The following is an 18,325-nucleotide window of genomic DNA, read 5'->3' as shown; positions in this document are numbered from 1 at the left end:
GCCAGTGCCCTTGCAATGGAATTCCTATTCAGCATATGGTCACACTTTGTTCTGAAGTACACAGCAGCCTCGCATTGCTTGAAATTGGGGTATTTCCTTACCTTTTTCACTAATTTACTAGCAACCCAAGCCCTATTAGCAGCCATGTTGGTGTTCTCCCTCGCACAAGTATGATCGTCATTGAAAGTTTTGATTTGCCAACATGAGTCGTCACAATCCCTTGAGGCATACACAACACAGGCACACTCTTTCACCTTGCACATAACCCTGCATCTAATATTTTTATTTTTCTTGAACTTAATTCTCCTCCCCTCTTGGATAGTATACTCTCTTACATCCTCTCTGAACTCATATTTGGTGTTGAATTTCATACCCACTTGTAGTTGTAGCTCACCGAATCTTGTCCCATTTCTAAAGATTGGAAATTCATCTGAATCCTCATCAGATTGCAGCTTATCTTCAAAATTAGGAGGAGTCTTCATCTCCTCCGAGTGCCAAGAATTAGCACCATCAGACTCTGCACATGGTTCAAGTGCTTCATACACATCAATAATCCCTGGAGTTTCCACAAATCCCAAGTCCACCTCTCCATTTGACACATCATCAACCAATGCATCATCTGGTTGCATTATGTTCTCTTTTGTCTTAGCAACAGCTTATGCACCTCTCTTGATGTTTTTTAGTTTCTTATTTCTTGATTTGGACATACTTGCATTGTCTTCACTACTAGAGCTGTCTTCTTGGATTGGCTTAAAGGAGCTATCCTCTGAACTATCATCATCACTGGAGTCATCATTTACAATTAAGTCAACATGAAGAGCTTCCTTGCCCTTATTAACAAACCTTTTATATGTTCCAGCAGTTTGAGATCTTGTAATTCTCCTAGGTAAGAACCGAGGTTTGGACTTCATTTTTTATTTGCATTTGCCTTTTGCTGTGGAGCATGCCTTGGTAGTCTCTCTCAACTTGGTTTTCAGTCTTGGGTTGGGCTTCTGAATGGGCCTTTCAGTCAGTTTGGGTTTGGAGATGGATGTTGGGTTGGGCTTTGACTTAGGCTTGGGCTTTAGATTAAAATTGGGCTTTAGAATGGGTTTGTCATGAGCCCTAGCAGAATTTGGATTAGGGGTTGTGTTATCATCAATGGGGTTTGGAATAGTGACAGGGTTGGTTTCAGGAGGGTTGGAATAGGATTATCTATGGGGCTTGGGTTTGCATTTGGGATATGATTCGGTTCTGTAGTTGGGTTCGACGTGTTACCATCAGTTTTGGGACCCTCACTTGTGTTCTTCTTGCTCACCAAGTCTCCTTCACAAGTATCATCAAGCCATACTACAACTTCCTTTTCTGCAATCACCTCTAGTGTGGACACCCCATGCTCAAAGTACACATCAACAACTCCATCATTCTTCTGTGCAGCAAAACACATCTCTCTTAACTCACCATCACATGTAAGAGCCATCAGTCCACCATCTAAGCTCCTCCCCAGAGGCAGCCACCAACACTGAAGTATGTTGTCATACCCAAGCTCCTTGTAATAGTTCCTTATGAAGAACACATCCAATGTGTCCTCATCTAAATCTCCTAAGCAAGTTCTGTTATCTGGTGAGTACACTAGTATTCTATCATCATTTTTTTAAATGTTCCCTCATGATGGAACATGATATCCATCAATGTCTCCATCTGCATTATGCAAAAAAATAAATTGAGGAATCAAACAATCAGATTCACACATGTGAAAACAAATATTGACATTCAACCACATACAAAACACCAGAAACACCCATCAACCAATCCAACTAAGATTGCATTAAAAACAGAGCATGGAAAAATTTTTTTCACTACCCACAAAAACCCTAACAGATAATGAAAAACTTTAAACTTTCATCAACCAAAATCAAATTCTCAAAAAATACAGACATTGATGCATATCTTTTTGTTGAAAAGCATTATTTTTGCGAGTTCAGACATACCTTCGTGTGCTCGCAATGAACTCCTTCTCCTTTCGTCAGCGACAACGATCACACAAAACTATCACAGTGGCAGCAAACTCCACGGAGCCAAACGTTTTCAACCTTCAAACTCTATATAGTGGTCAGAACTCAGGATTTCATGGTGCATTATTTTGGTTTTTAGAAGACGAAGAGGAAGATGAAGTGATCACAGACGTTAGGTTATTTGGATTTTGTTTCTAAACATATCTCAAACGACGCCGTTTCATCCATCCATATTTTTAGCGCCAAAATTTACACTCCAACGTGGCATCCAACGTGGTATCTTAGCGCCATGTCACTGCCGGCGGCAGTTAGTTTGCCCGGAGATGTGGGGAGGGACGACCCTGGTGCAATTTTAACAAAGTCGGGGACATAAACGATGCAATTGGTAAGTCAGGGATTAAATTGGTGTAAATCGTGAATCTCAGGACCACTTTGGAGTTTAATTCTATTTTGATATTTATGAATTTTGATGTGTATTTTTTGTTTACTTCAAATTCTTTCATGTATTTTTTGTTTATTTACTCAATATTAACTAATTTTATTTTAGGATTTAATTTAAAGTTTAGTTGAAAGTTTGGTTTAAGTGGCATATTATATTCTTCTCAATCAACCATGTAAAACCCGGTTAATTAACGGCTAATTAACTCATAAATGAGAATTTATTCTAGAAAGCCTAAAATGTGATTTTTATGGCTAAATGTGATAGAGGAGACTGAGACGAGAATTTCGGTACCAATTTTATAGAATTCGGACCAAGATTGGACCGAACGGGCCAAACCGGGCCAATTGGACCCAAAGTGGGCCCTTGGCCCAACACAACTTAACCAAAACCCTAGTTTTCAGCACTCTCTCTCCTCACACAACACCAAACACGCTGAAAAGAGAAGAAATGGGGGAAGAATACTCTCTCAAACCTCTATCTCTCACTTGATCTTCAAACCACCATAACTTTTGATCTAGAGCTCCGATTGCCGCTCCGTTTGCGGCCACGCGTTCACCGCGGAGAGCTCTACAAAATCCATACAATCAATCTTGAGGTAAGCCACAAGTTTCTGTTCGAAATTCCAGCCCTTATTTTCGAGTTTCATGGGTGAAATGTTGAGATTTTGGGTTCTTTGATGTTATAGGACCCAACTCTCTTGAAGGAGAAGGTTAATCTTGTCTCCTTGGACCTTGGGTGTGGTAAGATTCTCAACCCTAGTGTAATTTTGTTGTTCTATGATGTTTGGGTATTGAGATGTTGTGTATGGGTATGATGATTGTGGCTTAGGTTGTGTATATGTGAATATTGGAGCTTGATTGGTGATTTTGAAAAGCTTGAAAAGGGTTTGGTGGTGAAAAATCTGTTCTTGGAGGTGTGAGGCCTTGAGAGCTTGTGGATAAGTGATTTGAAAGTGCTCCGGTGGAGCTTGGGAAAGCGGCTAAGGTATGGTTTTGGTTTCCCGTATCTAATATGTAATGTGGTAGAAAATACTTAGGCTAGAGGCCCTAAGATAGGCATTGAATGGTTGGTGTTATTGAATTGTTGATATATATGATGTGGTCATATATGTGATGATGATTAATGATGCCTTGGTGGTATGATGTATGAGAAATATGCATGTTGTGCTATATGCTTGATGATTGGTTATGGTTGAATTGTGGGTTGAACCATGTTTATGGTGAGTATGATGTTGATTGTGTACAATAATGATTTATTGGGATTGGTGTTGTTGGAATTGGCATGAGGAAGAGTCTATGATATGTCAATATGTTTGAGTTTGAGCCACTTGGGTGAAGTGGGTTAAAATGATGAGATAGTGATTTTGTATATTGTGGTAAAGTGTCAATGTGTGAGTTGAGGAGGCTTGATGTTGAAATTGATATATTTTGATTGATTTCAAAGAAAAGGGATGAAAATGGCATGTTTTGATTGATTTTGAAAAGAGTTGAAAATGGCTTGTTTTGAAAATGGCATATTGTGGTTTTGTATGAAAATATGGTTTTTGGGCATACTTTAATTGGACATAACTTGGACTACGGATCTCTGTTTTGTGCCAAATCTGTTTAGAAATGAAATTGGATCCGGGATGTCCATGCCGTTCGAAGAACGGGTGAAAAACGATTTAAAATGAGAAAGTTATGTCCGTTGGAAGATTGGGGTTTAAATTGGTGAATTCTGCAGCTTTTAACTTAGAAAATTTTTAGCAGAATGACCCCTTGCGCGTGGGCGCACTTGGCGCGTGCGCGCCGTTCTTCCCGAAAATGCCATCCACGCGTGAGCGTGATGTGCGCGGGCGCGCCGATGGTGCTGCACCCAATGCCCAGCCATTTTCCAGAGAGTTATGCCAGAACTGTGCCAGTGTTGTGCCTGGGGCACGAGAACACCCACGCGTACGCGTGGTTGACGCTTGCGCGTCGATTGACAAATGTTTAATCCACGCGTTAGCGTGCATGACGCTTGCGCGTCGATGAAGTTTTGAGGCCATTCACGCGTGCGCGTGGAGTGCGCGTACGCGTGGACCTGTTTTCATCCCAAAGTTGATTTTTGAGTTTTAAAAGCCAAATTTCATACTTCTAAGCCTCCGATCTCACCACTTATATCTTAAATCATTATGATATGCCTAGCTATGAGAGAAGGAGCTAGTGGATGTGGTAACTTGCGAGTGAAGCAAGGGAAATGAATAATCAATGAGGATCATTGATGATTATGTGAGATGTGGAGGATGGTGGTGGAAGTGCTTGTTATGCCATTGGCCGAAGGGCCGTAATTGTTTATGAATTGGCTGGTTCTGGATTGAACCGTGAGCCGGAATAGCTGTGTATGTTATGGATATTGGCTGGTTCTGGATTGAACCGTGAGCCGGAATAGCTGTGTATGCTATGGATATTGGCTGGTTATGGATTTAACCGTGAGCCGGATGGCTGATATGGATGTTGATCCATGGATGAGAATTCATGCATGTTTATGCTGAATTATTGATAATTGTGATTTGCACTTCCACTATCGGAGATACGAGTTTCCCTGGGTAGTAGCAGTGGCTAGCCACCATGTGCTCCAGGTTGAGACTTGATACTCTTTTGACCCTATGTCATAAGTGTGGCCGGGCACTGTGAAAGACCCGGATGAGCTCGCCCCCGTAAATATTCACCAGTGAGGGTGATGGATATAGATCATGATTATGATCAAGTTTATGACGAGTATAACTCGAGTTGGGGATGCATGACAGAGGGACAGTCCAATGGTTAGCTACCAGGACTTGTCGGGTTGGCTCTATAACCGACAGATGATATCATCAGCCACTAGGGACAGGCATTCATCATATGCATATTATGTGAATTGTTTGAGATTGCCTATTTGACTGCATATTACTTGCTAATTGTCTAAATGCCTTACTTGTTCCTAATTGTATATCTCTTGCTTGATATAACTGTGTTTGCTACATTATACTCCTACTGGTGGTTGGGAGGTCTGAAGGAATTGGAAAGGGAAGTATTAGTTAGACTGAAGTATCTTTAGTCAGATGCCCTTTTATGGTTTAACTTGTTTATAAGCTTGATATTATTTGGAGGGAGTTCTAGGATTGCCTTCGGCTTTCCTCCATTATTATGTATTATATATGTGGAAGCTGTTACCATGCTGGGGACCTCTGGTTCTCACCCATGCGGATTTTGTGGTTTTCAGATGCAGGACGTGATGTTTCCCGTTGAGGCATGCTGGAGACTTCTAGATTTGCGAAGATTCCTTGTTCTTGGGGTTTATGTTTTGGTTATATGTTCTGCTTAGATACTTTTATCTCCATTAAATAATACAAACTGTGATGACTCCTCTTATGGGAGATTTTGGAGAATAGGTTTTATGTATTTGTGTCCCTTTGGGTTTCCTTTGGGGTTTTCCTTATTTCTATCATATGTATATATTGTTATGCTCGGACCGGTTATCTTCGCAGCCGGATCTTGAGTCTTGATATTCCTGTTTTTGACACTCCTTTGTATATATATAATTCTCGCGTTGGTTATCCTTGTTCGTTACGTTATCGATCGGAGTGTTGCGCTTTCGAGTTGCGGTTTTTGTTTACCCCTTTTTCTACAAAGGCTCCTAGTTATAATCAATCATTCATACTACTATATGTACTAAACTTTTATTTTTGAGGTCGTAATACCTTGTCATCTTTGAATTATGACTTAAGCATAAGACTCTGTATGGTAGAGTGTTACAAACCACATGTGGATTCAAATTTCACTTGTGGAAAAAAGAACCATGTAGTGTAGTGTAGTGTGTATGAGGGTGTTGTGTAGATGTGATGTGTTGTAATAGACAAAAAATTTAGAGTCTAGAATATAAGTTTTATGATTTATGATTTATAATTTAAAATTAAGATAAATAAAATAACTTTTAAAAATTTGGTTAATTTTAGCTAAAAAAGCTTTCTAATATTATTTCAATAATAAATGTTGAGAAACCAAATAGAAAAAATGGGTAGAAATGCAATGACATTCTGATCTCGTTAATATATAATAGTTGTGCGCACCTCTATCTGCTAAATTGGTCAAGGTTGCATTGAGATAAAAAGCATATCAGCAATGATTAGATAAATTTAAAAGAAAAATATTTAATTGGGATAATTTGAACCTCATAAAGAATATTTAGAGCCCTGCAGATTTTAGTACCATGTTTTCAGCTCTTAGAAGGATATCAACTCTCCCAATTGGCACAAATGAAAAATTCTAAGGAAAGAAGTATATCTCATTAGCATAAATCAATAAACCTTGAAGCTCTACATAAACTTGACCATATAAAGTAATTGATTTGAACACAAAAATATAAGTAATGTAATTGAACAAATGAAGCAATTCAAACAAGGTGAATTTTATGGTGCTTATAATTTGGTGTCTAACTTTTGCCTAATTTATTTTTTATGGCAACTTTTAAATATTTAATAATTATTTATTTTTATACTTTTAAAATTAAATATTAATTTTTAACTCTTTTTGATAAGTTAAACAAATACTTTTAGACACTATAGCAATCACCTTCAAATAATTTGCAAGTTTACTACATAGTAACTTAGATCGAGAAACTAGTATTTTAAGGTAAGTGAATAAAAAATAAAAAAGACAGATCATATTTGCAACCCATCTCATTACATGATCCATTATCATTTACATGAGCGCATAAGAATACAACTACTATATGAGAAAATTTTCCTATTGCCAAGTAAATTTCACTTTTCACAGGGTTACCAATAACATTCACGTTGATCATAACCAAGTGTTATATTCCTTTGACCTTTAATTACCAAAAACAAAATGATGGAAGCAACTAGATTTCTCACCTAACATTACCAGCATTCAGGGAGGGATTAATACCCATTCGAATCAAGTCGTTGTGATAATCACTGGTCATTATTTGTCCATAAATTTGACACCCCGAATTTTTCTTCTCAGAAGCATATACACAAACAATTAGAAAACATTGATCACAACAAATATAAAAGCTTGAGTTATATATCTCCAATTCCGAGCTACAAAACGACCTAAAACCCCATAACCCACAATGAGCAAGATATGGATGATTTTGATCCTAATTAGAGTGTGATTTTTGAGTGGGTCAAACATGTTATATACAGGGTTAAATACTATTTTGATTCTGAAGATTGTTGGTAAAAATCAAAATTGTCTTAAATGTTTTTTTTAAAAGTTGTCCATATCATTAAAATTAATTTTAAAATGATCCTTGAGACTAAATTATTCTTGTGATATAAACTCTCCATCTGTTACTTACTCATCTCAATTTGCACAGTCACATCACATCCATATATAGATCATCAAGAAATAAAGAGAAATAGATATCAACCAAAGAGAGGTGATAGTGGTGGTAAGAATCAGGGATGAATCATATTAGTGATGAGAGTTGTGGAAGTGAGACAGAAGTGGAAAGGAGGTAAATTTGTCCAAAATATAGAACTTCTTAACAAAAAGACCAGTTTAAAATTTATTATAAAATTAGAGATAATTTAAAAAATAAAAATATCAAAGACGATTTTAATTTTAATAATTTTAAAGATTAAAATTTTAAAATATTATTAAGATAATTTTTTATTATTTTCGTTAATAATACATCATAAATTTATTTTGTTAAAATTATATGATTTTATCATATTATATTATGATTAGAATTATTATTTTTTATCATGAAAAGAGTAATTGGGGCACTTCATATTATTATTATTATTATTATTATTATTATTATTATTATTATTATTATTAACAAAAATGGATCACCATTAAGATAACAACTTGCCATTAATAAAATCATTGGATAATGAATAAGAATTAAAATTGTATCAATATAATTAAAATGATTAAAAATATTTTCGAGTGATAATTAGTTTAATAATGTATTAAATATTAATTTTATATAATTTTGATAAAGATATATTTTTTAAATTAGTATAATTATGCATTATTAATTAAATATGAATTATAATATTATAATATAATTATAATAAAAATATTTTTTAAAATAAATTTATTTAGAGAAATATAATTGGTTATTAATAATTGATGCCATTGTTATATAAATATTATTATTATTATTAAAATAATTAAAAATATTTTTGACTAATAATTGATAAGTAATTTAATAATGTATTAAATATTGATTTTATATAATTATAATAAAAATATTTTTTTAAATTAGTATAATTATGTATTATTATTTAAATGTTAATTATAGTATAATTATAATAAATATATTTTTATAAAATAAACTTAGAAGCGAAAATAGTGCGTTTATTCTAACGGAAAAATAGATTAATGAAGTATTGACATCTCACTTTTATTAGTTAGAAAAAATTTAATTCTAATATATTAAGTAGATTTATAATTTTATATATATATTTTTTGTTTTCAGTATATTAAGGTTCGTCAGTCTTCTTTATTTAAATTTTTTTAAATAAATAAATTAAATATTTTATTTACATTTATAGATAATTTATAGTTTATTTACTAATTTGCGCTGCTTAACTTATTTTGCTGTAAACAAAACTCCAACTCCATTTGTCTCATCTTTCGGCACTCTCACTCTTTCCTCTTTACAACAAAAAAGCACCACCTCATAGCTCATTCTCCTCCTTCCTTCGCTTCTTTCTTTCATTTCTTCCCAAGAAACAAGAACTTTAATAAAATGCATCCAATGTAGCTTCTTTTCTTTCTCATTTCTTTTCCCGTTTCAAACGATGGATTCTCTTCTCTCACTCCAAACCCCAAGCAACAACCCACACCCTCATTCACCGCCAGGCCTCACCCCAACGCCGTTACGGTTACAACCAACACAAATGCCGTTACTAGTTCCAAAACCAGAGCCTCTCGACGATTTCTTCTTTTCTAATAATTCCCAACAACGCCCTCACTGGTTCCCTCACCAACAACAACTACAACCACCCCAACCTAACAACAACGAGTTTGAGTTACACGCGCCACCGTTCGCGTCTTCTTCTCCAGAAGAACAAGAAGACTCCGAACTCTACAACCACTTCTTCCGAGTCTCTCAGCTCTTCCGTACAGCTTTCTCTGATACTCTCTTCCAAAAGGACGCCGTTCCGGAACCCGTGACGCCACAATTACAGTCACAGTCGCACTCGAATTTTCAAGATTCTCTTTCCTATGCTTCTAGTTCCCAACCTGAACCTGAGGCTGAGGTTGAGGCAACGCCCGAAGCGGATTCACGCGCCTTGGTTCCCGTTCCGCCATCTTCGTCGTTGGTCGTCGCGGCTCCTTCGAAGCGCGTGAGCAAGAAGAAGTTGCTGGTGAGGGTCTCCAAACTCCGCCTTCACGAGCAGCTTCATTTCCGTGAGGTCGTGAGGCGAACGAGAATGATCTACGACTCGATCCGCGTTCTCTGCACCATCGAGGAAGAGAAGCGCGTCCAGGAGGAGAAAAGAGCTGCCGAGGAGAAGAGAACTGCCGCCGTCGCTGACGTTGTTACTATTGCCGCTGATGAACCGTTCGCTGCATCTGAATCCACCATTGAATGTTCTTCCTCAGCTGAAACCACCGTCTCTGTTGCCGTGCCAGCTCCTGAATCCGCCGGGGAACAACAATCGGCGACCGACAATGGCGCCGGCAATAAACAGCCGAAAACAGTCAACAGGGGCGAAGCTGATGCCAAGATGGCGCGGCGGATGCGGCAAAGAGGGGATATTCGTGCGGCGAAGATGATGAGGTTGAAGCATCTTTGGCTGAACTGCGATAAGCGAATCGTCGGAGCGATTCCCGGTGTGTATGTTGGCGACGTGTTCCTCTTTCGGATGGAATTGTGTGTCCTTGGATTGCACGGTCAGATCCAAGCTGGCATTGATTACCTGGCAGCTTCCATGAGCCCCAACAATGAACCAATTGCAACGAGTGTCATTGTCTCCGGTGGCTACGAGGATGATATGGACGAAGGAGATGTTATAATCTACACTGGACAAGGCGGGCAGGCCACGAATTCCGTGAGGCAAGCCACACACCAGAAGTTGGAGAGTGGGAACCTGGCATTGGAGAGGAGTATGTATCATAATATTGAGGTTAGAGTGATTAGAGGGATGAAGTATGAGGGAGCCGCTGCAAAATCCGGTAAGATTTATGTCTATGATGGTTTATATAGGATTTCTGAGTGCTGGTTTGATGTTGGAAAGTCCGGTTTTGGTGTTTATAAGTATAAGCTTGTTAGGATTGAATGGCAGCCTAAGATGGGTAGTGCTATTCTTAAGGAAGCTAGGAGCATTAGGAAAAGTGGAGTGGATTTTCAACCAATGTATTGTCTTTCTGTTGATATTTCGAATAAGAAGGAGAAGGTTGCGGTTCGGCTCTTTAATGATATTGATGATAGTAAGGAGCCGCTTTGTTTTGATTATCTTCTGACAACTATTTTCCCTCCATTTGTGTTTCATCAGAGCGGGACAGCTACTGGCTGTGATTGTATTGGCGGTTGTATGGATGGATGCTTTTGCAGTATGAAGAATGGAGGCGAGTTTCCTTATAATCAGCAGGCGATCCTTGTGAGGGGGAAGCCTTTGATTTTTGAGTGTGGCCCTTTTTGCAGTTGTCCACCTCAATGTAGGAACCGTGTGTCGCAGAATGGGGTGAAGAACAAGTTGGAAGTTTTTAGGTCGAAGCAGACAGGTTGGGGAGTAAGGTCCTTGGACCTTATTCATGCTGGTGCTTTTATCTGTGAGTATTCAGGTGTTGTTTTGACTAGGGAGCAAGCACAGCTTTTGACGATGAATGGTGACTCGTTGATATATCCTAATCGGTTTTCTGAAAGGTGGGCAGAATGGGGTGATTTGTCTCAGGTAAACTTGGACTATGTGCGTCCATCTTATCCGTCAATTCCTCCTCTGGATTTTTCTCTGGATGTGTCAACAGTCCGAAACGTTGCTTGCTATATGAGCCATAGTTCAAGTCCAAATGTTATGGTTCAATTTGTTGTATGATCACAACAATTTGATGTTCCCTCACATTATGCTGTTTGCAATGGAGAATATCCCTCCACTGAGAGAGCTCAGCCTTGATTATGGGGTGGCTAATGAGTGGACAGGCAAGCTCTCTATATGTAATGGGTGAATTCATAAGATTCAAGCCCTTCTTTTTTTGCTGAAGTGGAGTTTCAGGCATTGTTTCACTGAGGTAAAGCCATCTTATATTGTTTAACTCGTCTGGTTTCACCATTATCTTTCATTAGATTATGTCATCTGCATATCCATTCTTGTGCAGTTTCCATTGCAAACTGTTGACTTAATATCATAATCCATATGATAGTGACTTATCGGAATATCATATTAGTATTCTGGTGTTTTCAAACACCTTGGATGTTGGAGACATTTTGCGGTGAGGGTGATGACTGACCTCACCTTGTTGTCTTTTGAGTATCTTTTTGCAGTCTGCATTGCGAAATGCAAACGCATTATGACCATGGTTGCTCACTGATATATTAACATATTATGCAGTTCATAATTACTTTCATCTGCTTTCCATGGGTGATATTTTACTGAATATCCCCTTAAAACTTGTTTCACATAGCCAAATGTCCCTTACTGAGTACTGACTTGACTTTTTCCCATTCGGTTCCTTTGCAAAATGGTTCGTGTAATTATACACTCATTTTGTGTTTTGAATTCCCATATTCATGTTGATGTGATTTTCATATCTGGTGATTTTCTGATTTGGTAATCATTCTGTGCCTAGTGTTTAATTATTGAACTTAGTTTGTTAGTAATTTGTGAAGAGCTTTACTATAATACCATTGTCTATATATATATAGTCTGTCTCTCTTCGAACATAACCCTCTTTATCATAACAAGTTTCTTAATATACATATGTGTAGCCAACTAGGTTCTTATAAACCAATATTAGGCCTTTACTTGACAATTGAAGCTCCTAGAAAATTCATTGCTTGATACAACTCAGACTTGGATATTACAATTAACCATCAAACTAGGAATTGGAGTCAAACCTAACTTAGCATTCTATAAATACAACAAACTAAGCTTTTCCTGCCAGGAAAGGTTGGGTACATTTGTGTTTGTAACAGGACCTATTCATACTGAAAAAATGCTTGAATGGACCACTAACTATTATTCCTTTTCAATGCAATGCTAGTAGAAATTGCTTTGATAAAGACATTCTCCTTGGAAAGATGCCATTGTGAATCAATTCTCTTAAAAATTTAAATTGATTAGTAGAAATGCATGCCCAACGTAAAAATATAGCCGAACCCCCCATGACATGAGTAGAAATGCATGCAAGCCACTGCAAAAGAGTCTTTGGGCTTTGGTGTCCAAGCAGGCCCCAAGCCATACTTAATAGGTGGTTTCTCTTCTAGTGGCGCAACGTAAATGTGGTCGTTGGTGGCATCCTTCTCAAAGATACAAATGAATGAAATAGAAAAAAAAAAGTAGAAGAATGGACTTATTCTACCTTAGCATGCCTTCGTTACAAATCTTGGCACCTTTATGAACTTTTCAAAAGCCTAAGTTAACACTTTGTAAAAAACATATATCTTGTGCTTGTGTTTTTTACTTTTCAAAGTTGGATTCAAATTAAAAAGTTTCATATAAATTTATATATTAATGAATATCCAAATATATTCTTATTCTTTATTATATTTATGTCTATTATAATTATTTTAAATTTTAAAAGTGATTTCACCAAACACTATTGTTGTAACTTACGCTTTTTAAAAACTACTTTTATTTTGTTTTAGCAAACATAACTCTTATGACTTTTGAAAAACCAAAAAAGATAGGCAACTTTCAATTTCACTCTTTTAGATTCATTGAAACATTCATGTATTTAGGCGTTTTGAAAAAGGGACTATTAAAACACAGTATTCTACTTTTTAGGGTAACAATAGTTTGACCATGTCTACCGAACTTTATGCACAAGTGAATAAGTTCTGCATCCTTCTCTTCCATTAGGTTCTATTATTGAGCTCTACACACATAGGAACTCCGGATCCTGGGTTGTTATTTTCATATATTTGGTAGGTCAATGTACTTAAAAATGAATAAAAAGGGTTTAAGTAGGTTTAATCATTGGATAATCCAGCAACCCAACTTAACTCTGAAATGGATAATTTATAAAATTGTCAGGTAGCTGGGTCGGTTTATTGTTTTTAACATTGTTCATAATATTGTATCTATTTGTCTCTGACTTTTGTGTTTAATTGACTAACCGAGTTTAGATTGCACATGTACTTTGCACTAGGCTTAGTAATAGATACTCACTGACTCATTCTTGTATTTGTTTGCAGACTTAGCTTGATTTTCAGAAGGGTTCAACGTACTCAGATTTTGTGGAACCATTGGAGTGCCTGCTTATGAACCCTTAGGGTACCGTAAATCGCGTAATAGCTATATTACATAATCGTTTTATCCAACTTCTGTTGGCCAATTCATGGCCTTTTCTGCATGGTGAAGATCAGGAAATAGTGTTCCTCTCCTCAACTGGAACAAATCTGAAAATATACTCAGTTGTTGCTGCCATCATTTGTTCTTCGATACCTGGTTTCTGGCAAAATATTTGCAAATCTTGTCACCACCAATTCTAGGAAGTAGCCCGGCTTCGCTAACCTGTTTTTGTCATTGTATATAATGTAAGTTCAAAGCTAGTACAGGGATGATACTTGTGGTTGGCAATGATGGATGGATAGAATGCAGCAAATCTAATTAGTTTTGGAAACAAAATGTGTTAGCAAACTTGGTATCTATCATCATAGGCTCTGGGTATTTTTGGCCCATAGAATATACTTTAGATATTTGGCTCATTTTTTTTTAATATGGAGAGTATGTTGGTGTTTTGAATGGGAATAGGCGTTTTTTTTGTGTATTTGCATGTTGGTGGACGTGTCAGATGTGCAGTATCAACACGTGAGGGGTGTGCTAATGCAGCACATGAAGGGCAAGCTGGCAATACGTGAAGGGCGTGTTACTGACATGACAACGTGTGATTCGAGGCACCCTTAACCAGTGATGGATTCAGAAAGTTTAGAAAGTTTTGATAGTGGGGGCAAAATATATGTAACATAATAATTTAGGTTTAGCTAATATGTGTCTTAAAATACACATGACAAACTTACTATTAGTAAAATATTTTAAATTTTTTATTTAATAATTGTAAAATAAATACATTAAAAACTTAAATTTTTTGTATTTTCAACAAAAATATTTTTAATTTGTAATCTTAATATGTGCTTTTAGGACACAATAAATAAACTCTAATAATTTTTATAATAAAAATATTATATTTAAAAATTAACTATAAAATTATTCATTAACCATTATGTATTTGTGTATAAATATATTTATTGTTTAATTCATTTTTAATATATATTTTGTATTTCAATATGTATTCTATATGTATTCTATACAGATAGTTACTTTTTATATACATATAGCATAATTATTGTTATAATTATATTTTATTATTATAAAATATTATTAGTCATCAAAATATATAATTTACAAATTAAAATATTAAAATAATAATTTAAACAATAATATAAAATTTATAATTCAAATTTTTAGGATTCATATTTTTTAAAAAAACTAAATAATTTTTTTAACAATACAAATGAAATGCCTCTTATATATATATATATATATATATATATATATATATATATATATATATATATATATCACCAAACAATTATTAGAAATTCATTTCTCATAAAATCAAAAGCCAACTCTCGGTGATATTTATAGTTAAAATTTTTTTTTCAATTAATGTAGTTGTTACAGAAAAAACTAAAACTAATTTTAAAAAAATGATAAATAATATTTTTTGAGTTCACTTCTAAGAAAGAACATCAATCTTATTTAAATTGAAAATTGATCATTCTAATAAACATCTAATATAAAATTCTTAAACTGACTATTAAATACCAAAAATTAAATAAAAAATTATTGTGAGGTCAAATTCAATAATTTAATGGGGGCAAATAAATATTATTATCATATGCTACTCAAAAAATTTTCAAATTGTAGTGGGGGCGCTTGCCCCCACAACATAATATATAGATCCGTCCCTGCCCTTAACACGTGTTGACGTGGCAACGTCTGATTTGAGGGCACTTCCAACACGTGGGGGGAGTGTTGATGACGTGTCGAAGTGTGATTGGAGGGCAGCTTCAACACGTGCGGTACATATTGCCGACGTGTCACTGTGATTCCATGGCGATGCAACACGTGGTATGCGTGTTGAGTGCTCTGCCTATATAAAGCCAAGCTCAGTACCATGTCATTGCGAAGAAAAGAGTTGTTTGAGTGTATTTCTGGTGTGATTGAGGATACCGCAAACTTGGTAGTGGATTGCAACAGTGAGATTATACGAAATATTCATGAGGGAGTGAGGTTTGTGTGTCAGAATCCGTTTTTGTTTGTGGTTTCATGCACCATGACGTTCATGGTGTTTCAGAACGGCCTCTGTCAAAATATGGAGAACGGTATGTTGAGGAGAGTGAGTAGTATTTTGTACCGGAATCCCATTATAGTTTTTGGTGGTCTAATATAGTTTGATATTATGCTGATCATTGATGAAGCCAGTATGCAAAATATGTTCCAAATTCACCGGTAAACTCAGGTACGACAGCCACAGATTAAGCTGTATTTTGAGTTTCAGAACGTAGAAGCAGATGGGATTCAAAATGATTTAGATGTAGAGGATGATAGAGCTGTAGTGTACGAAGGAATAAACGGTGACAACAAAGAGGACTTCGAAGCCACTTGTGAAGCCGACAACAAAGATGAGAATGGTAATATGGGAATTGAGGCTGCAGCGGAGATTGTAATGGTTCCTCCCGCAGTTAGTCAATCGATGGACATTCCGCCTTGTATGCATAACTTGGACCTTGATGCCATGCATGCATTGGAATTTTCCAAATATGCAAATATAGGTATGTAATGAGTGAATAATACATTTGTCTTCATTTATATTTTGGATGGATCAAGCAATAACGATTTCTGTTTTGTGTAGGTGTTGTTGATCCTGAGGACGGGGAGCTTAGGATCGGAATGGAATATAGTTCTAGAAAGTCTGTCGTCGCAGCAATAAGAAGTTACATTATCTCTAGAGGAGTTGACTAAAATGTTTTTGAGTTCGTGCCACAGGCGTTGTATGCAAAATGCAAGACGTATAGGCGTGGGTGCGACTGACTTATCCGAGGCAGCTTGATACAGAAAAAAGGTTCTTGGGAGATACGAAGATACAATGGTAGGCACACGTGTGCCATCGGAACGATTTCACAAGATCATTTCGAGTTGGACTCGGACACAGTTGTTGAGGCTATAAGGCCATTGGTTGAACCGACCTGTCCATCAAGGTCAAATCTATAATTGTGGAAGTCCAGTCAAGGTTCAACTATACCATCAGTTATCAAAAGGCTTGGTTGGTAAAGCAGAAGTCCAAAGCTAAAGTTTTCGGTGGTTGGGAGGATTTTTACTAAGCGTTGCCATAGTGGCTCTCGGTTATGGTTTAGAAGATGCTCGACTCAATTGTCCAAATAGAAACACAACCTCTGTACAACGGGAGTGAGGAGGCGGACAGTGTCAGAATACTTCACCGCGTATTTTGGAGTTTCAATTCATGCATTAGGGCGTTCAGGCATTGCAAGCTTTTAGTTCAAGTTGATGGCACACACCTTTACGGAAAATACAAAGGTACACTTCTAGTTGCTGTTGCACAATATGGGAATCAAAACATTGTGCCTATCGCTTTTGTCCTTGTGGAGGGGGAGACAGCTGATGCGTGGCACTTTTTTCTTAGGAATTTACAAAGGCATCTCGTTAGAAGAGACGGTGTGGGTATGATCTCAGACCGACATGAGTCAATCTGAACAGTAGTAAATCGTTCCGGAGGTGATTAGTAAACCCCAAGAGTATGGTGGATGTTTTGTATAAGGCACATCAATAGCAACTTCTTAAGGGCATTCAAGGTCACGCACTTGCAAAAGCTTGTTGTCAACATAGGGGATTCAAGGACAATGGAAGAGTATAACATCAATTATAAAAGGTTGGAAGAGCGAGGCGAGGCATATGCCCGGTGGTGCGATGCCATTGGACTTAGACATTGGGTATTGGCATTTGACGAGGGACATCGATGGGGTCATATGACAATGAACCTTGTCGAGTGCATTAATTTACTGTTGAAGGGTGCCTGAAACCTCCCTGTGTTGGCGCTCGTCCGAGCAATATATTATCGGTTAAACGAATTATTTACGTGGAAGAGTGCCAAGACTCACGAACGCAAGCATGTTGGATTTACTTACTCTATATTTGCACAACAGCGGATTGAAGCAAATATGCAACAGGTTGGGAACATAGTTGTGCACCGATTTGATAGACAAAATGAAGTGTTTGAGGTGCGTAAAATGCCTACTGAAAAGGTGTTGGTAGTTGATCTTGCGCGACAGACGTGTGATGTGGGAACTTTTAGGCAGAACGACTATCATATTGCCATGTTATTGCTTGCTATGCTAACCAGCATCTCGATTGGCAGTTGTATGTGCATGATGTGTACAAGATGACAGAATTTCGTAAGGTGTATAGATTATTTGAGTTCATACCTTTAGGCAATCCAGAGACATGGCCTGCTTTTTAGGGACCCACATTGGTCACTAATCCCGCCTTGAGGCAAACATTGAAAAGTCGTCCTAAATTGACCCGATACCTAAATAAGATGGACTCACACGACATGCGTGGTCCTCGGATATGCCGTCTCTGTGGTAGACAAGGTCATAGTCGGAGTCGATGTCCTTAGTGTGCTCGACCGAGTGGTGCTGGTGACGATGGTAGTCCTTAAATCTT

At 36.9% G+C, this 18,325-nt stretch overlaps 1 pseudogene; it reads left to right on the top strand.

Moving 5' to 3' along the window:
• Window positions 1-9,014: 9,014 nt before the first annotated feature.
• Window positions 9,015-14,630, top strand: LOC112703288 (histone-lysine N-methyltransferase family member SUVH9-like; annotated as a pseudogene).
• The last annotated feature ends 3,695 nt before the right edge of the window (window positions 14,631-18,325 follow it).

The sequence above is a fragment of the Arachis hypogaea genome, chromosome 7, assembly GCF_003086295.3.
Source record: "Arachis hypogaea cultivar Tifrunner chromosome 7, arahy.Tifrunner.gnm2.J5K5, whole genome shotgun sequence".
NCBI lineage: Eukaryota > Viridiplantae > Streptophyta > Magnoliopsida > Fabales > Fabaceae > Arachis > Arachis hypogaea.
This window is presented reverse-complemented; position numbering and strand designations above follow the sequence as displayed.